Genomic DNA, 27,535 nt, shown 5'->3' with positions numbered 1-27,535 from the left:
TGTAGCACACCCCACCTTAAGACACCGCAAATGTTTTGTAATGTATTTGTTCAGTACAGCGAGGCATTGTGTATCTACGGCTGCATAAGCACACAAACACGGCGCGGCCCTTTGTGTCAATCCACTGCTGGATGAGGAGCACCCCCTTAACTCCCTGCAAGGCCGTGCGTGGATGGGGAGCGGCAGTGGGGGGAGCGGCAGTGGGGGGGGCGGGGGGGTTGACAGTATTTGACCATACTTCCCCCCCAAAGTGAACATATTGTCCGTACGCACGAATAATATACCGTACATAGAACACGTCGGTAGTTATAAGTGCCAGTGGGGTGTGTGTGAGTGTGAGAGACAGGAGCGGTGGTGCAGCGGTTAGCGCTCCGAAACCCCGGGTGACTCCGAGTTCGATTCCCGCCCACGGTCAACACCCAGTGACGATTATCTGAACCGGTCCCGTGCCTCCCCTAGGTTGACTCAGCCTCAAATTAGTACCCGGTGCTGTGCGCGTAAACATCGCCACTGAGGGGTTAGGGGCCGTCCATAAATGACGTCACGCGATTTTGGAAGATTTTTGACCCCCCCCCCCTTCGTCACACGGCGTCACAAAAAGTCAGACTCCCCCCCCTCGAATATGACGTCACAAAGCTCTGCCCCCCCTCCCAAAAAAAATATAAAACATGCTTCAAATCTATTTCAACTATTGTCATTGTAGTGCGAATTTAATATGGCGCTACACTATGATGTTGTAGGAGAAAATATGTATTTAAAAGTCTATTTAATTAAGTAGAACGTGTTGTCTATATTTATTTAAAGTTGCGCATTTTGATGTGACGTCACATTTCTCACCCCCCCTCGTTACAAATGTCTGACCCCCCCCCCCAGGTGCGTGACGTCATTTATGGACGGCCCCTAATGCACGATAACCTTTCCAAATGAGCAGGAAACCTGTTTTTGCACCTATCGCAATCACGCTTATTTGCCCGGACGTTACAAATAAAAACATTCCAACACCTTGATTTGAAGCTTTCATGACTGCAGGAATCCATACTCTTTGGTTATTTCGGTTAAAGTCACGTAGGTAGAAAAATAAGGGGCCGTCCATAAATGACGTCACGCACCTAGGGGGGGGGGCAGACATTTGTGACGATGTGTGACGAGGGGGGGTTTGAGAAATGTGACGTCACATCAAAATGCGCAACTTTAAATAAAGATAGACAACACATTCTACTTAATTAAATAGACTTTGTAATAAATGTTTTCTCCTACAACATCAGAGTGCACCACCACATTAAATTCGCACTACAAAGACAATAGTTTAAAGCGATTTGAAGCATGTTTTTTTGGGTGGGGGGGGGGGGGCAGAGCTTTGTGACGTCATATTTGAGGGGGGGGGTCTGACTTTTTGTGACGCCGTGTGACGAAGGAGAGGGGGGGGTTCAAAAATCGTCCAAAATCGCGTGACGTCATTTATGGACGGCCCCTAATAGATCACGACGTTTCGATCGCAACACAAGCAATCGTCATCAGGTGTGACACAACCCTTCAGCATATACTTAGCTCTTTCGGTAAAGTCACGTTGAAGGGAAACAATAAAATAATAAAATATATATAAAACAATAAAAAACATTTTAACAATAAAAATGTTAACAATACAATTTTTATTGTTTTATATATATTTTATTACTTTATTGTTTCCCTTCAACGTGACTTTACCGAAAGCGCTAAGAATATGAATTACTGCAGTCACGAAAGCTTTAAATCAAAAAATTAACCCTTCAGCAGTTATTTTCTTGCCGTGGTTGTCCCACACCTGATGGCGATTGCTTGTGTTGCTTGCGATCGAAACGTTGTGATCTATTATTTTTCTACCAACGTGACTTTAACCGAAAGAACCAAAGAGTATGTGTGGGATTCCCAACACCTCTTGCTCTTAATGAATCTTCGTGTTCGTCGAGGCAGGCGAACGGTAGAGGGCGCGATAGCTCCCGCCGCCGGTTCGGCTGGAAGGGAGAGCCCCTCGCTGCTGGCCACCACCGCATTATGCGGAGAGGTGGTGGGGAAAATGCCGGGGAAGCATTGATGGTGATGATGGTGGTGATGGTGTTTGTTGGTGGTGGTGATGGTGATGATGGTGGTGATGGTGTTTGTTGGTGGTGGTGTTTGTTGGTGGTGGTGATGGTGTTTGGTGGTGGTGATGGTGTTTGTTGGTGGTGATGGTGTTTGTTGGTGGTGATGGTGTTTGTTGGTGGTGATGGTGTTTGTGTTTGGTGGTGGTGGTGATGGTGTTTGTTGGTGGTGGTGGTGGTGTTTGTTGGTGGTGGTGATGGTGTTTGTTGGTGGTGGTGATGGTGTTTGTTTGTGGTGGTGATGATGGTGGTGTTTGTTGGTGGTGGTGATGGTGTTTGTTGGTGGTGGTGTTTGTTGGTGGTGTTTGTTGGTGGTGGTGATGGTGTTTGTTGGTGGTGGTGATGGTGTTTGTTTGTGGTGGTGATGATGGTGGTGTTTGTTGGTGGTGGTGATGGTGTTTGTTGGTGGTGGTGTTTGTTGGTGGTGTTTGTTGGTGGTGGTGATGGTGTTTGTTGGTGGTGGTGATGGTGATGGTGTTTGTTGGTGATGATGGTGTTTGTTGGTGGTGGTGGTGTTTGTTGGTGATGATGGTGTTTGTTGGTGGTGGTGATGATGGTGTTTGTTGGTGGTGATGGTGTTTGTTGGTGATGATGGTGTTTGTTGGTGGTGGTGTTTGTTGGTGGTGGATCCTGCTACGTACACTCGGGGTACGTGGAAATTCGTGCGCGCGCGCGTTGTGTGTGGTGTTGTTGTTTGTGTTGGCTTCATGAGTGTGTTGTTGTGTTGTTTGTGTTGGCTTCGTGTGTGTGTTGTTGTTGTGTGTGTTGGCTTCGTGTGTGTTGTGTGTTGACTTCGTGAGTGAGTGTGTTGTTGTTGTGTGTGTGTTGGCTTCGTGTGTGTTGTTGTGTTGGCTTCGTGAGTGAGTGTGTTGTTGTTTGTGTTGGCTTCGTGTGTTGTTGTGTTGGCTACGTGTGCGTGTTATTGGTGTGTGTGTTGTTGTGTGTGTTGGCTTCGTGTGTGTGTGTGTTGTTGTGTTGGCTTCGTGTGTTGTTTGTTGTGTTGTTGTTTGTTGTGTGTTGTTGTTTGTGTGTTGGCTTCGTGTGTGTGTAGCGGTAGTTTTAGCGAGGTACCGGACAAACCCCCCCTGTTCCCGGGTTCGATTCCCGCTCACGGCCACCAGCACCGATTGACGACTATCATCATCAACCTCCTCCTCCCCGTGGTCCACTCGGCTTCACATGAGCGCCTGGGTGCGGTGTGCAACGAAACAAAAAGACATCGCCACTGGGGGAGACAAAGGCGGACGGGCGGGCGTTGTTGGTGGCCACCCGTGCCACCCGTGCCACCCCTTGAGCCGTTTGCCGGCTTTTGACATCGGCGCTCGCCAACAGCACTTGCCCCGGCAGTCTGCTGAAGCTACACGGGGGATCTTTGTGTGTGTGTGTTGGGGTGGGGTTGGAGTGTTCACGTGTCGACTCAATGTTCCCCGTGCAGTTCACATTCCGTCCAGTTTCGGCACGGGCTTCACAATCACTCATAGAGCACACACACCACGCACCATACATACGACGTCCTCCCTTCCTCTATGTTACAACATCGGTGTGCTGTTGTGCTGTCGCCGCTACTGCTGCTTCTGCTGCCATCCAACAACCTTCTTTTAACCCTGTACACAACACCATGGTGCTCACCAATGTCATAAGGTACGTTGTGTGTGTGTGGTGGGCATTGCGGGTCTGGGATACCTACACTGTAGACATTTGAACCGGTACTGGCTGGGCCTCCTCCCCTAGGTCGACTCAGCCTCAAAAGAGTACCTGGTGTGGTGTGTCGTAAACGTCGCCACTGGGGGGGTGGAGGGAGACAAAGGTGCCGGGCGTGGTGGTTCTGGCCACCCCACCAACCTCGTGTGCTACAGTGCCGGCCTTCGTGGGTTGCTACTCGCTAGCAGCACTTGCCCCGACAGGCTACACGGGGGATATTTGCCTTTGTTTTGGTGGGCATGATGGGTCCGGTGGGCATCATAATGGGTCCGGTGGGCATCATGATGGGTCCGGTGGGCATCATGATGGGTCCGGTAGGCATCATGAGGGTCCGGTGGGCATCATGTTGGGTCCGGTGGGCATCATGATGGGTCCGGTGGGCATCATGTTGGGTCCGGTGGGCATCATGATGGGTCCGGTGGGCATCATGAGGGTCCGGTGGGCATCATGATGGGTCCGGTGGGCATCATGATGGGTCCGGTGGGCATCATGAGGGTCCGGTGGGCATCATAATGGGTCCGGTAGGCATCATGAGGGTCCGGTGGGCATCATGTTGGGTCCGGTGGGCATCATGATGGGTCCGGTGGGCAGCATGATGGGTCCGGTGGGCATCATGATGGGTCCGGTGGGCATCATGTTGGGTCCGGTGGGCATCATGATGGGTCCGGTGGGCGTCATGATGGGTTCGGTGGGCATCATGATGGGTCCGGTGGGCGTCATGATGGGTTCGGTGGGCGTCATGATGGGTCCGGTGGGCATCATGATGGGTCCGGTGGGCGTCATGATGGGTTCGGTGGGCGTCATGATGGGTCCGGTGGGCATCATGATGGGTCCGGTGGGCGTCATGATGGGTTCGGTGGGCATAATGGGTCTAGTATATTCACAAGTCTTGCGATTGTCTTTTCCCTTGGAGTGTTTGTTATTGAGGTGGTCTGCACTCTTGTAAAACTAATAGGGTCCCACACACACACAAGTTGTCGACCTTTTTTAAACCATATAATGAACAATTACATCTTCATATTTCATTGTCCTTACAATAAACACCACCACCACGGTCCTCATCTGCTACTCTTAGTTACTTTCACTTCATTGCAGTACCATCGTGATGATGGTAAGCATGATTGTGTATCTAACATTTTACAATACCTTCATCATCTATCACTATAATTCACCAACTGTCTGCAGCAGCCATTGTGATATTTAATCTGCTACCATAACCGTGTCGACTACCACTGTTATATTATAGTCTTCATCGCCTTACTGTCAATGTACAATTTCAATCATTGGCAGTCGATTGAAAACGATCGATCGGACGATGATAATGTTGACGATAATCACGCTGATATAAAATTTCCACCACCACTATCAAAATCATCATCTCCCAACAATGTTAATCGGCATCATCATCAAATGCTGCTGCTTGTTGCACGATGAATCTCAGTGCCGTGTTGTCGGCAACCACATAGCCTGACACAACAATGCACGTGCTGTTTTAAAAATAGATATATTCTGTTAATGTATAACTGTGATAAATATGGGTTTTGCTGCCGGTTGTAGGAGATAGTGGCGTTCTCTCCTGCTGTACTTGCAGGACATACTTAGAGGGGAGGGGGATGTAAATTTAGTGATCTCGCAGTTAACTCGCATTAAGCACTTGTGTAGTATTGTAATCTGAACATTGTTGTACAGCCCGTGTGTGTCTATCTGCATGTATGCAATTTCCCACTCACGGCCAACACCAGTGACGATTAAATGAACCGGTCCCATACATCCCCCTAGGTTGACTCAGCCTAAAATGAGTACCTGGCGTAGCGGTGTTGTAGTAAACATCGCCACTGGGGGAGACAAAGGCGGCCGGGCGTGGTGGTGCTGCACACCCACCCCCTCGTACGCCGTGCCGGCCTTTATAGGTGCTACTCGCTAACAGCACTTGCCCCTACAGTCTGTTACAGGCTACACGGGGGATCTTTGTCTTTGTTGTGTGTCTGTAGGTGCCCGCTAACAGCACTTGCCCCTACAGTCTGTTACAGTCTACACGGGGGATCTTTGTCTTTGTTGTGTGTCTGTAGGTGCTCGCTAACAGCACTTGCCCCTACAGCCTGTTACAGGCTACACGGGGGATCTTTATCTTTGTTGTATATGTACACAGTACAGTGTATGTGCTTATACTGTATATTGTCGTGTGTGTGTACAGTACTGTATATGTAAGCCCCTACGAACCCTGCGACCTGAGTTCAATTCCCCCAGCCACGGCTAACGTCAGTGGCGTGAGCTATCAGAGCACCGCCGCTGGGTCCTCCACCAAGGTCGACTCACCGCCACCGGGGAGACAAAGGCGGCCGGGCGCGGTGCTGCTATCCACGGCAGCACCACCTTCCACACTCCCCATGCGTTGAACGCTAAGAGCACTTGCCCCAAAAGTGTATTTAGGCTATACGGTGGGGGGGGGGGGGACTTTTGCATGTGTTTGTGTGTACAAGCTCTCGTCACTCCACTGCTGGATGAGGTGGACGTGCATACAATGCATGTGTACCACACAATCCACCGCTGGATGAGGTGGACGTGTACACAATGCATGTGTACCACACAATCCACCGCTGGATGAGGTGGACGTGTACACAATGCATGTGTACCATGCACTCCACTGCTGGATGAGGTGGACGTGTACACAATGCATGTGTACCACACAATCCACCGCTGGATGAGGTGGACGTGTACACAATGCATGTGTACCACACAATCACTGCTGGATGAGGTGGACGTGTACACAATGCATGTGTACCACACACTCCACCGCTGGATGAGGTGGACGTGTACACAATGCATGTGTACCACACACTCCACCGCTGGATGAGGTGGACGTGTACACAATGCATGTGTACCACACAATCCACTCCTAGGAATTAATATTTCGTGCTGCACAGTTACCGCATTGAGTGTTAACATGATGAGATTTAGTTCGCTAGTAACTTGTCTGTCATACACAATGTGTTATTTGTCGTAGACTCGTGTAACCCGGGGAGTAATGTCCCGGGGTGCTGTTCAAATGCTGCCTTGGATTTAATTTGGGATTTGATATTTAAGATAACGGCAGTGCTCAGTTTTAATATACAGTATGCACGTCCAATATTGCACTGCTCTGCCTTGGCTACACGGAGCTTCCAGGGGCGAAAGCGCAATATTTCTCCCATTCAAGAACATACTTGACACATACACACGGCAAAAATTTGACCTTTTGCTAGTATTAAAAGTATTAACAAAAATAAGAATATGGTTTACCCCCTCTGGCAATAAACTAAGGAGGTGTTAAGATGTCCAAACGCCAAATAGAAACATTTTTGTAAGGAATCATGTTCGCATTAACAACACGTGCTTGTGGTGAACATGCAGACAAACTTTATTGCAGACTATATTGCTTATGCCTCAAAAGTACAGAAAATGGCTATTATGCCCCATAAACTTTGGTTTTGTGACCAGGACAGTGATATTTTGAAATGTACCTATTTTCAATGAGAAAACGTGGTGTGCATTTGTGTCATTCGTTCACATAAAGTCCTGGTCACAAAAGCAAAGTTTGTGGGGTATAATAGCCATTTTCTTAACACTTGAGGCATACGCAATTAGAAAATAACACTTTACTACCCAGGAACAAAAATCGTGTTATATAGTGGAGCGTGTTTGTTTACATGTTCACCACAACTACGTGTGTGGTTCATGCAGACTTTATTCCTTGCAAAAGGTTCATGTGCTGTTCGAACACGTTAACACATCCTGTTTCATTGCCAGAAAGAGTAAAACGTATTCTTATTTTTTTCATACACACACGGCAAGTCCAGTTTTAATCATGACAAGTACCCAAATAAAGTACCATATCACACTGGGGCTCCAACACACGTTGACCAGCGCGGTGAAGTATGGTCAGAAAGAAAACAACAATAACCGTACTGGAGAGGCCCTCTTCCAACAAATTGCGTTAACAATAGGGCTGGCCGTACACGATTTCACAGTGATTGTTACGGGATGTAGGTAGTACATACCGGGGTGGTGTAATGAAAACAAAAACTACATTCTTGTACGGTCTTTTTGTCAATCGACTGCTGGATGATGGACTTTCAATGTTGGGGGAGGGGGGGGCAGTGGCGGTGGTTACTTGACCATACTTTACCATGACCGGTTGGTGATGGCGTATATAGAGTACAACATTGTGGATGTCAAATGTGGATTTTGGAGGAAAGATTCAGCAACGATGAGGGTTGTTGCCATTGTTGGGGCCGAGGTGGGAGAGGAGGGGGGGGGGGTCTTCTCACAAATCAGTGTGGAGTGATTTTTTTCCATAAATTGTCGGTGCATTGCTCGACGCGGAGACAATTCGAGATCATGTCATTTACAGCCACTGCGTACAATTCAACTTGCTCTTGACACACGCTGACACATTCACATACCGTGGCCCCATCGGCGTTTCGTCTTTCGTTTGGCTTGATGTAGATTGCAGAGGAACAACTTTACCATTTCATATTCGAGTGGTCAAGCCCAGATCACCGGCTGGAGTGTATCTTCATCGCTGTGGTGTCTCCTTCGTATTTGTGGATCGGGAATTGCGTCATTATCCGTTGTACGCTCTGTTCTGGATGACCACGAGTCCCACTGACTCAATGCAGCCCATTGCAGTACCGTATGTGTAGACATAATATTGAACACAGTAGTTTTAGGTACTGCAGTGCAATGCATTACGTTGCTGTACATTACGGATTCAGTTATACCTCTTAGGAGACACAACCCATCAAACATGTTGAGGTTATTTTTGTTCCAAGCTGCCAGACGCGAGTGTGAAGCTTCGTTAATGATATAAAAAAAAATTCCTTTACAACCATGTTCAACCCCTGTTATGGAATACCGTTGATGTTACTTCATGAAGTTGGATGCAGTACTGGGCAAGGAGAGATTTTTCTCCTCATCACAGCGATTCAATGAATTGTCACGACTTGGGGTCTCGATCTAGTTCAATACATGATTATTATTTTTAGTTGAATCATCTCTCATTTGCCTAATTTGTATTGTGTCTAATTGTTTTGCTTCTGACATATACTTAACTGTAACAACAAGTCATGAGTCACGAATAGTGGAATAGATTAGATATTAGACGGGTGATTTTATATGCTATCAGCAGTGCTGTCATTCAAGGACTGTTGTACTCATGTCATAATGTGATCTTGTCGTTATGTTCCGTGTGGCCAAAAGAAGAATTTTAAATCAATGAATGCGTGCATCAGTACACATCCGATTAAAAAGTGAAGTAGGCCTGTAAAGTTTGGGCTTCATCCTAAAATTATGCCCAACCAGAAAACAAAGAAACTGAGTTTCGGTGGGGGTGGTGGACGTTTACCTGTATTGTTTAAGGGGCCTTCACACACACACAGTGGAGTCTGATTGCCTGTGTTGTTTAAGGGGCCTTCACACACACACAGTGGAGTCTGATTGCTTGTTTTGTGACATGCATTGTGTTGCAACATCCTTGATCTCTGGGAATGTAATTAACCATGTTGAGAGCTTCATTGATAGGACATTCATTGCTGGCTGTGCATCTGGACATTGTCCCGTGTTGTTAAGGCTTGGCAGTACATGCCATGGTTGTTACAACATAGCAACACTTCAGAGCCTTTGGTAGTTAGGGTACAACAATCCTTATAACACATTGCGAAAGCCCACAGAGACAATAAGTATGTGTTAATGGAGGTCTTGGAAAGTGTTATTAATTTTGCTGTAACAAAAGGAAGCGTTTTGTTATCATGAGAAACAATGACGGTCTATCCCAATTCGTGTGACACATTGCAGAAACGTGCATTATATTGTGGTCAGGGCAAATGCTTGTTTTGATGAAGCGTGTGGTGGTGAGGGAGCGTAGTAAGCTTGATATGTTTGTCTTGTTTTAAATGTGAAGCCTTCACAACAGCTTTGTTGTGCGGACTACAAGCCAATGCAACTGTATTTGCTTTGATAATGTGCATCCGTCCTGAAGCACCTCTCAAAAAGGAACGACTTTCCGTTTTCCGAATAACAATTTGCAAGCACAACCACAGCTAACACGTTTTGCTGTGGACGGGGTGGGGTGGGGGGGATGAAACAGCACCCGCAGCTTTCTGTAGAAGTTAAACTGGAACAATCCTAGATTAAAACTCCGATCCAATGACAAATAAGCCAGTTTGGATCTTCTTACAATTTGCGTTGATGCATAAATACAAGCCTTCGCATACGTAACACGCTTGTGCATGCCCACTGACGCTTATTAGGGCCGATGTAAACGCACGGTGTTTTACGGTCGTGTGGTGGGAGATTTAAACTTCATTTAACAAGGGTGTGGACTGATTAGAAAAGGAGCCGACTTTTGGTTTACCCTTTGCACCCTGACCCAAACCCACGCCCTCCTCAACCTAACCCTACACTCTACACTCACCAGTTGTAGAATGTACAGAATGTAAAGTCACCAGAGTTGTAAAATTACCAACTCCATGTTGCTCACCTTGAATTTATTGCTCAACGCTCCTATTTATATTTTTTTTGTATGTCTCCAAATGTTATGCAAATTGCATTATCCGCATCACATGAGATGATGAAATTTCCATTCGGAACTCTGGCAGTAAGGAACGTATAAAATCGTATTTTGTCAGAGCATTGCCCCGGACATTGATGTTGCATAGCCGGTTTTGAAATCCATTTGGTTGTGACTCTATCCACACCCGGGTTACATCTTTTGTATAACGCTGGCCAGAATGTCCATTGCATGTCAGTCATCTTCATGTTCTTATACTCATGCTGAAATTGGCCAAATGAAGCAAAAATCCAAATTGAATAGGAAATATATGTATTGCCATCGTGGTGACCAAGCTAAGACCATCATCTCACTGAACTTGAGATTCCAGTTTAATCACAGGTGACCGCCCCGATTCAAACGCTGGATCTCTCAGCAGTGGTGGACTATGCCTCCAACATGGTATTACAGTACCCCCGTATCGCCTTTGCACCCAGCGCCCGCAATGTTATATTATCGAGATTTCAGATAGAGCTAAGCGCTCAACCTCTCCATTGCCTCTCTGTACTGTAAGAAAAGGCCTGACACGTCACCTCTGTTGATGATGAATATGAGTTTTTCTTTGTTGAGTGGTCTTTATTTTACACGAGAATTCTAAATAAAACATTGCCGTTGGCTGCGGATTTGAATGCACGGTACAATACACCGCTGTACATGGAATTCAAATCATACCATTCTGTAGTATTTCTGTTGGTGAATATAATCATCATTGTCCTTACTCTATCCACTGCTATATGAAGGCCTCCCCAAGCAATCAACATATCTCTCATGGCCTTGTGAAGCAATAATGACATCTGACAAGTGGCCAGATCTAAGCGAATTGGTGCAATATTACAGTGCGGTCCTTAAAAGTCAGGTTATCTGTCGTCTTTGGATATCCGAAAAGTGAATGAAGCGATGGCGAGGTGGCATTGGCATTAGCGGCATTGGCTGTCATCACCTCTTTACTTTGACCTTGACGTCGATATTGGTTAAATGTCACGGGTTATTTTGCAAGAGTAAATACATTAATTAACGCGCATCTCTTTACTGTACTGTGGATATATGCATTGCGCACAATCTACCTCTCTCAAATATATATATTTGAGCCCTCTTTTCTGCGCGCGTTGCGTTGACACGCTACTGACCACCATATATTCATTCGCTCCAATGTCTTAGTGCGTTTTTTTTCTTCCCCAAACTGTGCCAGGATTAAATGCGTGGCATAGCTCCCAACAGATTTACAGTCGTTTGCCCAGCAGATTGATGATTCCGTGGCAGTGGAATAAATTGTTCCCTGCTTTCCATGGCCAAAAATGGCCACGGTTGTGTGTGTGTGTGAGTTTGCGTATGTGCCTGTGTGTGTGGAACGGTGGTGTCGCGGTTAGCGCACTGCGCTACGAAACTTGTGACCCAGGATCGATTCCCGCTCATGGCCGACACCAGTGACGATTATCTGAACCGCTCCTGGGCCTTCCGGTAGGTCGACTCAGCCTCAAATGAGTACCTGGTGTGGTGTATAAACATCGCCACTGGGGAGACAAAGGCGGTCGGGCGTGGTGTTGGCCACCCACCCCCTCGTGTACCGTGCCGGCCTTCATAGGTGCTCGCCAACAGCACTTGCCCCAACAGTATGTTAAGTAGTTACATTGGGGAAACTAAGCGACATGTCTTGGACCGCGTTCATGAGCATAAGGCAGATATGAAACACGGTAGGACCAATACTTCTGCCGTGGCTGATCATTGTTTTAATGCGGTTAGCTCACGTGAAATTGATTTCTCTAAGACGAAGGTACTTTTCAAACCGACTGGCTATCAACAAAGATTCGTTCATGAAGCCACCCATATATACAGACATAGACACAATTTCAACCGAGAGGATGGGTACAAACTCAGCAATCACTGGAAAGACGTTATCAACCAGTTTAAGTCATAACTGGCTATAATGTTTCCATTTTAGCACTGTCCATTGCTCACCAGTTTTTAACCCCTCACATTAACATAACCTTCTCTGCACATTAACATAAGCCCCTCCGCCCATGTTGCTGACACTTGGGCTACACCCATTTTAAACCTTTATCAACAGTTAAGCCTTTAGAGGCTAACCCCTCTTTTCTCTCCACCTAATGACGACTCCTTGTGTTGTAATCAAAACGTCGTAGTTTTTTTTTATTTTTTTGAACCTATCTACGTGACTTTACCGAAAGACCCAGAGAATATGAATAGTATGTTAAGGCTCTACGGGGGATCCTTGTCTTGTGGAATGAAAGTGCAGTCGAATCCGGCGATCCGAGGTCGATTTCCGCTCGCAGACAACATTGGTCACGAATATGTCCTGAGCCTACCCGAGGTCAACCCAGCCTTAAAGGGTACCTGCTGCGGTGTGTAAACATCAGCACTTGGGAGACAAAGATGGCCACGCGTAGTGCCCACAAACCACCCTTTCGTATGCCATGCCAGCCAAAATAGATGCTCGCCAACAGAAGTTGCCCCATCAGTCTCCTAAAGAGACTATATGGGGGATCTTTGCTTTGCGTGTGGAGGAACGGCACAGTGAGCTAACAGCCCAATCGTTACTCATCAGAGAGCTGCCGAACATGACCCAGCTCATGGATACTCCCCCATGAAGGACTATTACCTTAACTGCTGCACGTGTGTATATTCACATGTCTGCTCCCTTGGTGCTATTTAAATGCTAGTCTTTTGTCTCTGCTTCTCGTGTTTATGGATATTAGAATGCTTCGACCGTGTACAATGTTGCAAAAGCTATATGCACATTCTTAGGGTCTTTCGGTAAGGTCACGTAGGCAAGTTCAAAGAAAATAATAAAAGGTAACAAACAAAAACTACGACGTTTCAATCGCAACACAAGCGGTCGTCATCAGGAAAACAACAAAAAAAACCTATCTAGATGACCTTACCGAAAGACCCAAAAGAATAGGAATTCCTGCAGTCACGAAAGATTTAAGTCAAGATCTACATGCACACTTTCGTAATTGTACAATACAGTTTTGATTTATGCAGCATCTAAACACAACTGCATGTGAAGACACTGCACAAAGGAACAGTGCGACATGCGGGTCACGTGGATGGTAACATACACTGCTATATGCTGCAGTGTATATTTAACCAGGTGAGAATTTTGAGAGGCCAGGGATAGTCTCATTTTGGAAGGGTGACTTGGCTCGTCAAAAGAACAGAAGTGAAATACTGGACAGCAATTAAGCCAAACGGACAGCAGAACTAAAACAAGTGGTGCCACGTGATAAATAAGATATCGCACACACACACACGTATAATTGTTACCTCAAAGTCACTGGCCACATTATTTATGGGCCCATTGCAGTATAATTACACAATTAAGTTGCAGACTGTAGCACCAACACGGCTTGTTGCATCACGAGGGCGGTGCGATATTTCAACAGTCCAGGGGGGGTGGGGGGAGGCCTCCTTCCAACAGTGGATAGACCACAGCTGATTATGTACTGGGGAGGGTTCTTGGGAGCTGATAGCTGGTATAAGCTTGTAAATCCAACACACTGTCTACGTACATCCTGTGTGCTGTGTCAAAGGCGGACATGAGAAAAATCGTACGTTGGGTTTCATTGCATCACAGGTGGACCCGCGACAAAGCAAAGCATTGTAACCCACGCAATGCTATTGTCAAGCCGGACCGTATAAGTGTTGCATCCTCCAGCAGATTAAACGGTCTTCCTTACCCACTCTTGGAGGAGCTGTCGGGTCAATTGCCAGTGGCGGTTAATCTCAAGGTCACCTTGCTCTCCCCATTGAAGACAAATCTGCACGCCTGTGAAGTAATGTATCGCATCGATCCAGGTCGCCACTGTCCACTGAATTATTGAGAAAAATAAGAGCACGCGTGTTTCGACTCGAGGAAAGCCTGATGTTGTGACCAAACAGATAAGAGAGGGTCATAACCACGGTTGTGATGATCTCTGTCGCGTTACAAATAGGAAGTGTTGTTGTGTGTGGGTTTGTTAATATCGTGCAGTGAAGGCACAGCTGGAAGCTGACTCATTTTTGACGCCTTACTTAAATGCACTATGTACATGTTTTTCTAAGCACGAATGTTACCAAATTGACACTTCTCCATTCATGTTTAATCATACAAATGTTAATCTATCAATATTTGTTACTTTCTAAGTATTTTTTTCATCAATGGCCACTAATTGATAACTGCTCAAATGTAAATGAAAAACGTTTAGCAATTTTTCAGTTTAATAGGAAATCCACAAATCTCCAATGGGAAATCCACAATTTCCAATGACAAGTCCGTCAATATCTGCTGTCTCGTTCTCTACTTTCATGAAGGGCCATTGCACACAGCCATGTGTAAAACTGTCCAATATTTTAATTATATGACTGTGTTAATGTTGATTGTTTTCTTTTAAATTGACATCCGCTCATGTGACCAGATTTATCAGCAACCATCTGTGTACGTGTGTATGTTGGACTTCTTTTGCGCCGTACGTAGCCAAGCGTGCGTATCGGAGGTGCAGCGGGGGAAGAAATAAGTTTACCGCATAGGATTGGCTTTCTGGTTAAGTATGGAATGTGGTTGCAGCTGCAGACAGTGCGAGACACACCTGCTTGAATGTCACAACGATGTGTTCTGTACAGCCCTCCGATGTGTTTTCGGGTTGTTGGGCGCGATGTCAGACGTTTCGGCGTGCCGGACAACATGGTGCCGGACAACATGCAGTACAACCCGAAAACGCATCGGAGAGCTATGCAGCATAACCGTGAAAATATACGCGGTCGTAATGTGTCCTGTAAATTAAGTCCATGGACGGCACATTTCAAATTGTTACTCTGTCATTAGGCGATCGATCATCCTTTGAGTACTCTGGGTAACACTTCCCACGGTTACGTCATGTGTGTTGGCTTGGCCTCATCCATCAGACGATTTGAATCTATTCGCCGTAGCTAAATAGCAAACAACAAAAGTCGTGCGTCCTAATTACGGACAAACATTGAAAAATTGCCTCGGGGACCTTATCAAAACGTGTCAGTGCTTTGATGAAAAATAACTAAACATATATCTCTCTGAGCATATTCCCACTTTCACACTCGCACACAAACCCACGCACGTGGCTTTGGTGATGCAGGTGATTAATGCATTAACCATTGGTCAGAATTGGAATAGCCTCTGGCCGCTGCCCAGTCTGCAATGATTCTGCCTGTGCTAAGTGGCCTGGCCATGTGCTCTGATTTACACATGACGCTGCCACCGTGCCCAGCTGAAAACAGAGATCCGTGTTCGCTGCACACTGCCCGTCTGCCCCTTTTGATCGCCGCTTTATGACCATTAGGCCCTCTCCGGTGCGAGCAATCGGATGCCCGTTTTTAAACGGAGCGATTGTAAACAACGGGAGCAATCTCTTCCCTCGAAAGTGCCATACATTATTCGTTTCGTGGCAGCGGTTATGAACGTGCGTTTCACGCACCGCCCTGCATTGAAAAGAGAAATGTACATGGCTGAACTTTAGCTCGGTCTCCTTGCCTTGTCGTTCAGTTGTAGGCCCACGTTTTCGCTGCCGAATGCGGTACTATTGTTTCAAACGCCTTTTGATGAACGCCACTGCTGCATGTGTACGCATCGTCTTTGTGCATTCCGTACGTACATATATAGTATCGTACTGTATGTGAATATACACAGTGATGTAATAGAACCGGTATGCTATGGTGTGTTACCGGCTGGCATTTTTAAAAATAATAGTTCTTATTTCTATTACACGACATTGAACTCGGGCTGCTGCAGGACTATGTAATAGGTTTCATTCGGGGATTTCTGCATTTACATTGTAACTTAATATATGCAATGACACTCTATTAGGCATCTAAAGATGCATCGAATTGGTCAATAAAAATAGATCATTATGCTAACGATACGTGCACCAAATCGTGCTTGTATAAATCAATTATGTAAAGTAGTTTATATTTTCAATTCGTATGTTTTGCAAGTAGTGAGTTCACGTGACCCCTACAGCCACTTAGAGGCGCTACATTTATAATAGTGTAAAGCTTAAATTGCAAATCCAAATCATGCTGATTTATCAAATCATAACGGTGGGGGAGAGAGCAGGGGTGAGGAGCAGGGAATCGTGACACATCGAATCTCCTCCTTAAACACGGTAGGACCAACACCTCGGCTGTGGCAGATCATTATAATTCAGTAGGCTCACATGACATTGACTTCTCCAAGACAGAGGTTCTTTGTAAGCAATCTGGCTACCATGAGAGATTCGTTCATGAGGCTATCCACATATACAAGCACAGAGACAATTTCAACCGAGAAGATGGATTCTGGCTTAGCAATCATTGGAAGGATTTGATCAACCATTTCAGGTCTTAATTGATTGTTCACGCTTACGGTGGCCTTCAGACAGCATACATTAATTTTTCGTCTCCCCCTTCCTCTTTTCAGAACATAGATGGACTCGTCCTTCTAAATAAACTGCCAAATCCCTGCCCGTGGTGCTAACGTTTTAAAAAAAAAAATGCAGACACCGTTTTAAAAATAAATTAATTGATGCAAACCGCCACTTCTTTCAAATGTTTCTTGCCGTTGGCTTTCACACCTGATGATGACCGTTTGTGTTATGGTCGAAACGTCGTGAGAATTTTTATTGTTTTATATATTTTTATTATTGTATTGTTTCCCTTCAACGTGACTTTACCGAAAGAGATAAGAATATTAATTACTGCAGTCACGAAAGCTTTAAATCAAAATCTCATTTATAGATTGAAAACTCATTTCTTGAGAACTGCTATTTGTGTTTAGTTTGTTGTCTTTCCCCCGCACCTTCAATGAGCACAATTGGCCACGTACGAAAAAAGTTCAACATACATGCATACACATACTTGTCAACCTCTTATCAGTGCCCTACTTTATTACAGACCAATTCACACGCTATTGGTCACCCCGTGCCCTTGTAAATTTCAACATTCATCCTACACAGTCCCATCACAAGGGTGAAACACAAACAAACATAAAACATATTTTGCCCATATTGAAACGGCTGTACGCTGTATGCACCTGAAACTAATTTTCCCTGTTCAATAATATGGGTACACGGTATGGGTTGACAGGTATGCATACATGACGCCTCGCCCCATTGTTTTGAAACATGACTTGCCTTCCCCTGCTGCAGGTGTAGAGAATACTTGGTTTATTTGTTCTGAGAGCACGGCCAGAAACTCGGCTGAGTTAACATTGGGCGACGTCTTTTGAATACCGTGCACGCGGGCAGTCGGTTTACTGTGCGGAGCCCATGTAGGCTATGAGCGTGGGAAGCAGTAGGAATTTAGGACCAACTGGTTTGTATTAGCTTGGTTGCCCAGTCACACGATAGGGCGGTCACACCAGAGTTGAATGGAGTGTTCTGTCTACGTTTCTACGTCTCTGTCAGCTGACAATTCAGCTCCGTCGCTGTTGGGAACACAAGGGCCCTTAGCCCCAGGAGGCGTAAGTTCAATGCCTGAACCGTGGTTATCAATTTGTGGATGATGAACAGCATTGCTAAATACGCAGGAAATCGCTACTGGAATTGTTTAGTTGGGAGTGTGTCGTACACCCAAAGTTGTACTTTATATATAAAGACCTGCCGTCAATCCCCTGCTGGATGAAGGTCTGTACGTACGTTGCGCTTATTTCGTACCGTACATAGCCAACCGTGCTAATCGGAGGTGTCTGTCATGAGCGGTTGTCTGACCATACTTCGTCCCTGTGGTCAGTGCGGACTGATAAAGGAAGATGACCATGATGTATTCAGATATATCGCTCGCCACTGCTGCGAGCTATGGCCTGGAACCAAACGCTGGGTTCGCAGCATAATGCGTGAACCCCAGTCCTGCACAGCGTACTGCGGTATATGCGAGGTACGTACTTCAATTTCAGTGGCAGGGCTTATTTGTTTTAAAGCATTATGCTGTTGGAGGAACGTGCGGACGGCTCCATGAGAGAGGTGCTATTGTTGGCCCAGCCACCTGCCTCTGTACGTCCGCACTTGCGCTCACGCTGCGATATCGTGCAGAGCCCTGTCTGATGCCAGCCACAAAGAAATATACACCACGTATAGCCTTAACAGATATTTTCTTTTGGCAAGTGCTCTTAGCGAGTAGCACCAATGAAGGGCCGACGCAGCGTACGAGGGGGTGGGTGCCCAGCACCACGCCCGAATGCCTTTGCCTCCTGGGTGGCGATGTTTACACATCGTGCCAGGTGCTCGTTTGAGGCCGAGTCGACCTAGGGGAAGACCCAGGACCGGTTCAGAAAATCCTCGCTGGTGTTGGCCGTGAGCGGGAATCGAACTCGGATGGCGGGGGTTCGTAGCACAGGGCGCTAACCACTACACTGCTGATGCCAGCCATGCGCACACACACACATGCACGAACAAACAGTCATTGCCAGTGTAGCCAAGGGGTGTTTCGGTCTCCCGGATACTACCCGTTCAGCTTCCTGACGCAACAATGGCTGGAAAACAGGTGACGTAAATAACCGCTGGTCCCGAGGCCCCCCCCCCTCTCCTCACAGACTTCTTTGCTGGGCGTTGTATTCCATTGACTAGGTAGCACGGGGTTGGTGGATTGCACAGAGATGGGGCCAGCGTGTGCTTACGATGGTGAAGTTGCCTTGAGTTAGTACAGATAGTAGTGACATGCCACTGCGTAGATTTTTAGTGGTTGGTGCTTTACAGCTCGCTGTATCAATGTGATCATCATTACACCGTGGCAATGGATGGACAGGAAATGTAAATTGGAAAAGCAGTAAAATTTATCTTAACTGATGGAACAGCAGAAACTTTCTCATGAAATTATGAATTTGTATCCCAGCTGTGGTCAACTAAGCCCGTCATCATCATCATCCTATGGGGTTGTTAAAATTGGCACTAATAGGGGAGGCTCCACAAATTTGTGAGGAGTCAGCTGTGGTTGTCATATAGCGGTTGAAATCCCTGCCACAGAAAGAGGGCATTTTCACCATCGACTTGGAAACACCATACAACACTCGTTTAGATGGTGAAAGTCCGTTGTGGTAACCATTACAGCACAGCAGCGTCCCCACTTTAATGAAATAATTGAAAAAAAAAATTCTGAACTGAGCTTTGAGGCGCTTCTCAACTCCTGTTTACAGCACCGAGACAATGGTGGAAATTCCACTATGCTGTGGCAGGAGCGAGTCTCTCCCAGGGACAACCACTAAGTGGTACTCATTTTATCGACAACCATTCTAATGCGAGCCACCCGTTCGACCCCTGAGCCACCTGGCTGGATAATATATAATTTAGTCGGCGCATATTTGATATCATATTTAAACCATGCTGTGTATAGCCTTTGGCCAGGCACTGTGTTGGGCTCCTCCAACCAACAGGGGGGGGTCCTGTTTGCCTTGGCACTAGGATGTGGCTTGGCTGCTCCTGCCACTGCTGCTGCTGCTGCCACATGCAGTGTTTTGCAAGACTCTTGGTGGCGGGGGAAGCTTTGCGATATCAGTAGGGGGGGGGGGGGATTTAAGAAGCCGAGGAACCCCGTCTGCACTGCTTGAAGCTCCCGTACGTGCAGTGCGGGCCAAAATGTCCTGCAGCCCACACGGGCAACTGTGCTGTAAGGGCCACACGTGTGTGTGCAGGTATTTGCTCTCACCGTTTCTTGCTCGGTTTGGTATGCGCCGTCTTCTCTACTTTAAGAATTTATCTTGGGTAATATATATTTACCAGAAGTGTGCTAATGCCCCATGTGCGCGTGTGTTTTCTGTGTGTGTATATATTTGGCCTTAGCAGTACTTTTTCAAAAGGGCACGCGCCCTTTGGCCCGGCACTGTCTTGGGCTCCTCAAACCAACGGTGTCCTGCTTGAAAGAGGAACACATTGCCACTTGCAATTGTCATTGTTGACGTGTGAGACTGAACATGGGACATTCCGGCGTTTTCCGGTGAAAATGCCATAGCGCGTAAGTTTAATTTTTTTTTCCGTTGTGCTGTAGAGTTCTCCGATGCTTTTTTTGGTTGTGCTTTGTTGTGTTGTTCCGCATGATGCCTCGCGTTTCTCTCGACGCGCTTCTTCACAAACTGAATTTCACTTTCACTTCCTGAAGAAGCTTCCCAGCACGTGACACGGAACAACTCAAACACGCATCGGGAAAAAAAAAACAATATTATATATTGGTATACGTCTAGCAATAGCAGTGGTCATTTGTATTTCTAGCACTGCGTTTAGCCGTAACACACCTAAGCAGCTTAGACTTAATTTCTGACAAAAAGCCACTTTCTCAATCTCATTCTTTTTTTCTTACAATTACCGTGACCCCACCCCCACCACACCATTGAACTTACGTGTGACGTTGGCCGCTCGCAACATTCTCGTCCCCTGAACACGTGTGCGGGTGAGAGGGCCATTAATATTCATGTGGGAGCGGCAAAAAAAAAGAGGCTCGGTTTGCTTGCACGGAGCCGCGAGCCCGCCAGCGCCGAGGGGTCACATTGATATTTTGATGATGGGCGTTGTTAAAGTTCCCGTGCGTGTGCATAATCCTCGCATTTGTATTCAGGCCCGTTGACTTGTGTGGAGCCGGACGCCGGCCGCGGATATGTTAATGGTCATTTTGAGGTCATCGGTTCAATCTCCTGGCCTGGCAGTGAAAAACGTTTGTGGGATGCAAGAGAAATGCGGCAGAGAAGTGACATTCTGGGCAAAGTGTCCGCAATGAGGAAGGGAAATTCTGAATGTTGACCGGTACAGAACATTGTAACTCTGCTATTGTGACCTTGTTTTCAGGGCATGGAATAACGATGGAAGTTTTTTTAACCCCCCCCCCCCCCCTGCTTCTGTCCACCCGGCAGTATAAATGGCGATTGGCTGGTCGCGTGTGGTGGGGCATCTTAAGTGTGAAAGAGGAGGCCAAATACCCTCCATAGAGGGGCTGTCCAGAGCTCCTGCAAGTGGAGGCCGCTTTGCCAGCAGGGGCATGACCAAGCAGGATCAGGGCTGCAACTTTATGTTATTTTTTTACTGCTGGTTTGCCGGCCTTAAAAAAACCGTCACAGAGGGATTGCGTGTCCTCTTTGTGCGAGAAAGAGAGAGCCATGAACCGGGAACGGTTTCTGCTTGTGGGTGGCTTTGTTCCTGACGAATATTTCTGTTTGACCTGTTTGGACTGAAAACAGCATGTCTGCGCTGTCAGTGATGGTTTGTGACCCCGTCCATCTCACTTGGCTCGTGTTGTGGAGGGGACAAAGTTTGCGTTGAGGCTGTTGAACTCTTTATCTTGCAACGTAACAGACTTCCGGAAGACTGATTCCGATATCATCGTTATCAGCCGTGATTGATCCACTGTTGGATGAAGGCCTCTCGAAGCCGTCGCCATCTCTCAAGGCCCCACGATGCAGTGATTCATTTGGAAGCTGCACGCACACGAGCATGTTTCATCTCTGTGGTGGACGTGCTCAGAATACATAAACCTGAAGCAGTGATTGAAGATGGATCTTTTTTTAAAGGTTAAGGAAGAGGTGGATGAGAATTGGTTGGAATGTTTTGACTTCTTCATGCATGTGTGGTATTTAAATATAAATTGTACTGTAGCAAAAAAAATGTATAAAACATAGAATTGTAGTCCCGTAATAGATTTGCGGCCAAAAACTGAGTGAACCAGGACATAGCGGTGATGTGAGGTTGTCAATATTTTATCGGCAAAGCCAATTCAAGTCCGCAAAAGAAACCACAGCCATCACGTATTCGGTGCTGTTTCTTTTTATTTTTTTAAAGCTGGTATAACAACGAATGTCGTTTCATCGCCGAGCAGCTGAGACTTTCAAATGAAACTGACGTCTCTCCCTTGACCCCAGTGCAAGGCCCAGGCTTCGCGCGGACCGCATAGAAAACGAGGTGCCCCTCCCCCTTCCATTCCTCCTTGGACCCCTTTGCCTCGTGAGCAGAACTGGAGACCCCTGAGTTTGAATCCAGGGAGCCAACTGTGATTACAGCACGTTTATCAAGTCTCGTGAGCGGTGATGGTCTCAGACCCTGGTCACCAATGACTGCACACACAACGTCAAAAAAATATTGCATTAAATTTGGGTGTACGCTTGTTTTTGGCTGTTGTCCAGCTTAGAAAATTTAAACATTGGTAAAAAAATATATAACCGTCTCGCAATTAATGTTACTCCTTGGCGGCAGTGCAGTTCGGGAAGGGCTTGTCCATTTATTGTTGACCAGAGGTCACTGGAAGGGATCTCGGAACTGGTTCTGTAGTGTCCACTTCCGAGCCGTGTTCTAAGTGGTTGCGCTGCTCTGTGAGATATAGGAACATTTACTTTATCTCGTTACTATTCCCATAGCCATTTGAGGGATAAACTTTAGGGGAAAGACAAAAAAACACACAGTAATGTGAAAAAAATGCCTGGTGCAGGATTAATGTAAAAGTCTGGTTTGTTTGGGGAAAAAATGAAATGGTTATTTTATATTGGAAAGTGGTGTTGCAAAGTTAAACCACACAGGGTCCCCTCCAGGGAATCTGTGAATGTCCCGTGCAATCACTTCTGTTGTTCACCACAATTTGTCGCTCGGCGTGATGCCGTGCAGCAAACTGCCATCGCGGTTTAACATACGCAACCAACCCCTTCCCGCGCCACACTTTCTTTCCGTACACTCATGGACAGCGTTAATTCCCACTCGTGGCTCGAATCTGTAAGAAGCGCGTTAAATATTCATGCGGACTGTAGAGTGCAATGCAAATATTCATCTCTCTCTCCATTATCCCGTGGCGCTGCGCTCTTTCAAAGCCCAGTCTTGGAAGAAGATATGATTCAAACTCGTAACTGGACGCGAAGGCAGTGTGCAAGTCTGATAATATAATCCGCTGTAATTAAAGCCGCGATGTTTGGAGTGCGTGGGTATTCGTATGACTACATAGTTTTCGTGCGGTGCGTGCCCCGTACAGCTCTGGTGTGTTTTTCGGGGTGGAAGTTCAGTATTGCTTGTCGTTTGGGTTTGACGTCTGACGTCTGACTCGGATCTCATTGAGGTGACGTTGAACTTCCAGCCGAATTACAAAACGGCGCAATCGAAAAATTTGTCGGAGAGCTCTTTGACTATTATACACGTAAAGTGTGCTAGCCACAATTAAGTTATTTCACTCGTAAGACTGTACCCAGCCGGCGTAGCGCAGGCCTGGGCTTGCAGCTCACGTGACTAATACACACTGTGCTCGGCATTCAAGTGCCAGCTGAGTTAAACGTGAACGAGTAAATCACGATCATCTCCTTTATTTACACATGAAGCAACCCCCCCCCCCCCCATCGTACGTACTATGAGTGGTGACACTAAGGCGCTGCCATCCCGTGACCACCACGCAAGCCCCGACACCTACAACACCTGGCAACAAGCCCCGACGATCACCCATATAAGTCATGCCTGGGTTTAGCCCTGCTTGGCTTCTCAGCTCTGACAAGACTAGACGCATGTAGGTTGATCTGGTCACGGGTGATTTTGTCACACGCATACATCGCCGTCTGTTCTCGTGTGCACCATTCCAGGCCATGAATCTATCGTGAGCATAGCAGTCCATCTTGAATTAATATATCCATCATTGCATGCCTGGTTGCTGCCATCGTTCAGTGGTTTACCAACCGCTCAGGTGAACTGAGAGGGTTGGTGAGTGCTCAGGTAAACTGCAGGTGAGCACTGCTCCACCTGGCCGAGCTGCAATTATTAATTATTAATTTTATTGTTCCGTTTGTTTACCCAGGAAAGCCTCGCCGAGCCTCAAGACTCTTTTCTCAGTAGGGGGAGGGGGGGGGCAATGGTGTTCTGTGTGTGTGTGAACCAAATTTTCAGGTGAGTTTCTCAGCATTGGGATGTTTGGCCAATGCCAGTGACGCTGTGTGATTTTTTTTTTAAGCCATGGGAGGAATCCATAGAAGCCAGACTAAACCCATGCAGAACAGCGGGAGAACATTCACACTCCACACAGAAAAGCACCCACTGTCCGGGAACCTAACCCAGGCACTTCTTGCTGGATTCTAGGCAAGCATTATCTTGCTTGCTCCACCTCATTAATTCCCCGGAGCGCACCGTGCCGCTCTGTCCAAACGGGTCTTGACTACTCCGAGCTCACTCAGTCATGTGCCTTTCCCACGATTTGTGCAACCCGAAAGAATACACATAAAAAACACACCCAATGATACACAGGGTGCTCTTTTGAAAGTAATGAAAGTTTTTTTAAATGATGGCTTAGTTATGGAACAAGTCATTGGCTTAACACACAAACGGAATGGAGTGGACCATCGCCATCCCAGCGTGAGTGAAAAAAGTCAGTTTGCCCGAGTGCTTTTCAGGATTTCTCCCTTTAAAGAAAAAAAAGATGGGCAAATTAATTATAGATTGAATTACGGTCCCTAATTGGTTGACATACATTTCCCAGATAAAAAAACGCGATTTCGTGATTATGCTAACGATCACTGCCCACATTTAGAGTGTATAAAATGTTCATCTGAAATCGTGTAACTACCATTGCGTGGTTTACAGTGCATCGAGTGCAGTCATTTTGATCGGCAGGTCGCCGGCGGTGGAGTAGAGTATGGGTACTCTCACTTCTTCCAAGGTGCCAGGCCTGCATGAAAGAGTAGGCCAAAATACCCTCAAAGGCAGCTCTCTCTCTCTCGTGGAGACTCTTCTGCCAGCAGGAGCGTGGGCAAGCAATTGCAGAGCTGCCCCTTTACCATTTTGCTGCTATCCGGGCTGGACAAAATTGTCGCAGGATAGATTATCCTCTCTGCGCAAGAGAGAGCGCGAGTGGGGCTGTGAACCGTTTATTGTCTCCTTGTGTGGGTGGCTTTGTGTGTGACAAACTTAATTTTTTTTAAAAGGTCATCCTGGCGATGCTGAGAATGTCACAGCGTGGCTGCACCTTTAGGTTTTGCAGTGGCTCGGGCGAAAACAGTCGAGTGCAGGCCTTGGCGCGGCCGCGTGAACGCCACGAATCGCGTTTCACAGCCAGTGAACATTGTGATACGATTGGTGGCGACTTGGCGGCACACGTTACTGCTGATTGAAATTCCCACGGGTGTGTGAAGTGCAATTGCATTGCTTTGCTTATTTGATAGGGGTGCCAAAATGGTGAGATGTTAACTATACAGGAGGCTGTGGGTTCGATCCTGACCCTGATGCCTGCTGTATATTTTTAGTTGGCACGTTCTCCCCGTGGCCGCGTGTATTTTTCTCCGGGTCCTCCGGTTTTCCGTCCACATTTAGACTCAACATGCGTTTAGAGTTGTTTGACTGCTGCCATAAATGTCTACATGATGCCACTTCGTTGAGCTATCATTTGTGATAACCAGGTCGCTTCCCGAAAAAGAGCTGTATAGTTCAGTGGGCCTTACCTGGTAGAATAGAAAAAAATAGTTTAAATAGATACACAAGGAGGGATTCAGGGCCGAGAACTGGTTTGACAGCCGGCGCACGCCAGCGGAATGTGCACATGTACGTGCGAGAAACTGTCACATGCTTGTGCCACATGGGACAAAATCTGTTTATGAGCTTTCTTGCACTACAACACTTGGGCCTCATGGCAAGTAGGGCCTGGGTTCGATCCCCAATTCTTCACTGACACCTCGTTAAGAAGGGCCTGGGTTCGATTCCTGACACGCGCTCCTTCCTGCTTGGAGTGTTTATGTTTTGTCTGAATGTAACTGGTCAGAATACATCCCAATGCTGCAAATTACTATCCTGGGATTACACGTAACAAGATAGCCCCCTACTGCAATGAACAAAAAAATGATCAGGACCCCCCTGAAATAGAGTCTTGAGACTCAGCGAGGCTTTTTCTGGATAAATGAACTTCGTAGAAATAATAATAAACAATAAACGGCATTTCCTGCTCGAATGTGCTTTGAGGTGGCGCTTATCTCCTGTTTGCAGCCCTGTGCCCATGGTGGGAATATTCCAGTGGTGGCTGGGATATCCATCTGTATGACCATGGCTGTTGACTTCCCCACGAAGTGGTACCTATTTTACCAAACTTAGAGGTTTGATGGGCTGTGGAGAGCCAGAGGTTTTAAACATTTTGATTTTATTATTCACGTGCCATACGGTTAGTTGGCCAACACAGGCAGTGCTGGCACGGAGGGTGAGGGTCTGAAAGCAACACGCTGTCCCCGTTGGTATCCCACTGTGACCAGATCGGCAAGATCTACACTTCTTCTGTGGTTCCACTTGCCTGGGCAATTGCTCCACGTACTTAATAAAGGAATGCGTGCCTGCGGTTTGCTTTTTTCCCCCCTTTTGCGTCTCTTTGAAAGAAAATAAAAAAACACCTATACCGTTCATGACATTGAACCGCGGAGATATCTGTGCGTTTTGCATGAATGGCGAACTCTATACAGCGTCTAAAAACGGATGTCTTTTGCACGTGATCGGCCTTTGATAGGGAAATGGGGGCATGTGGGTCCATAGGTGTGGTATTCTTGCCCTGGTGTGGTTCTGTTTGTTCTTGTAAGTTAAAACAAAATATTTATGTTTTGTGCTTTGCCTACCGCCAGTTTTGTTCCCAGTGCGTTCTCCGGCATCGCGAGACGACGAATCCGTTCGGAAATCTCGCAGAGCGGCGTGGTCCTGTGCGTCTGCAAATACGTGCATGGGAAATGGTCAGAGACCTTCTGAAAAAAAAACCTTTAGGTGGCCGTTTTCTCTCGACACAAATCTGGGGGGAGCACTTTACCGCACACCCTGGTGTGACACTGGCGCTTCTCCTATGACAGTCACGACCGGAATTTTAATGATCAGGCTTGGAATTTAGGATAATTGATTGAATAACTGAATTTTAAAAAATATATATACAAAGAAGGTTCGCTTCAAGTCTAGCCACTTTTGACTGCGCTTGAGAACCCGCTTTTAGCAATTGCCCAAATATTTGACCGATAAACTGTAGCTTTTACCAATCCTTCTCAGAGTTCGAGGTCCTCACACGTCGTGTTCCTCTGTGAGCCACGCCTTCGGCAAAAAAAAAACGTTTCGGAGCTTTTTTTGAGTCCTTGGCCGTCCGAATTAAAACGCTCCGCTCGAAGAGCTGCACCTGACCGCCTGGATTCTCCCATAAAAAAAGTTTGCGTTCTCTTGGCATCAAGTGTGCGATGTGA

At 46.6% G+C, this 27,535-nt stretch overlaps 1 protein-coding gene across 6 annotated transcripts in view; it reads left to right on the top strand.

Moving 5' to 3' along the window:
• Nucleotides 1-2,046: 2,046 nt before the first annotated feature.
• LOC116943607 (RELT-like protein 1) overlaps nt 2,047-27,535 on the top strand; it is a 52,579-nt gene continuing 27,090 nt past the window's right edge. For 2 of the 6 annotated variants that reach the window (XM_076067830.1, XM_076067829.1), the window contains exon 1: nt 19,919-20,035. The gene's annotated coding sequence lies outside the window, so the exon portion shown is untranslated. Of the gene's footprint in view, nt 2,074-3,437; nt 3,759-19,918; nt 20,036-27,535 lie in introns of those variants that run through there. The other 4 variants (XM_076067828.1, XM_076067831.1, XM_032956608.2 and 1 more) reach the window with 4 other exon arrangements.

The sequence above is a fragment of the Petromyzon marinus genome, chromosome 18, assembly GCF_048934315.1.
Source record: "Petromyzon marinus isolate PM22_M1 ecotype Great Lakes invasive population chromosome 18, UKy_Petmar_22M1.pri1.0, whole genome shotgun sequence".
NCBI lineage: Eukaryota > Metazoa > Chordata > Hyperoartia > Petromyzontiformes > Petromyzontidae > Petromyzon > Petromyzon marinus.
This window is presented reverse-complemented; position numbering and strand designations above follow the sequence as displayed.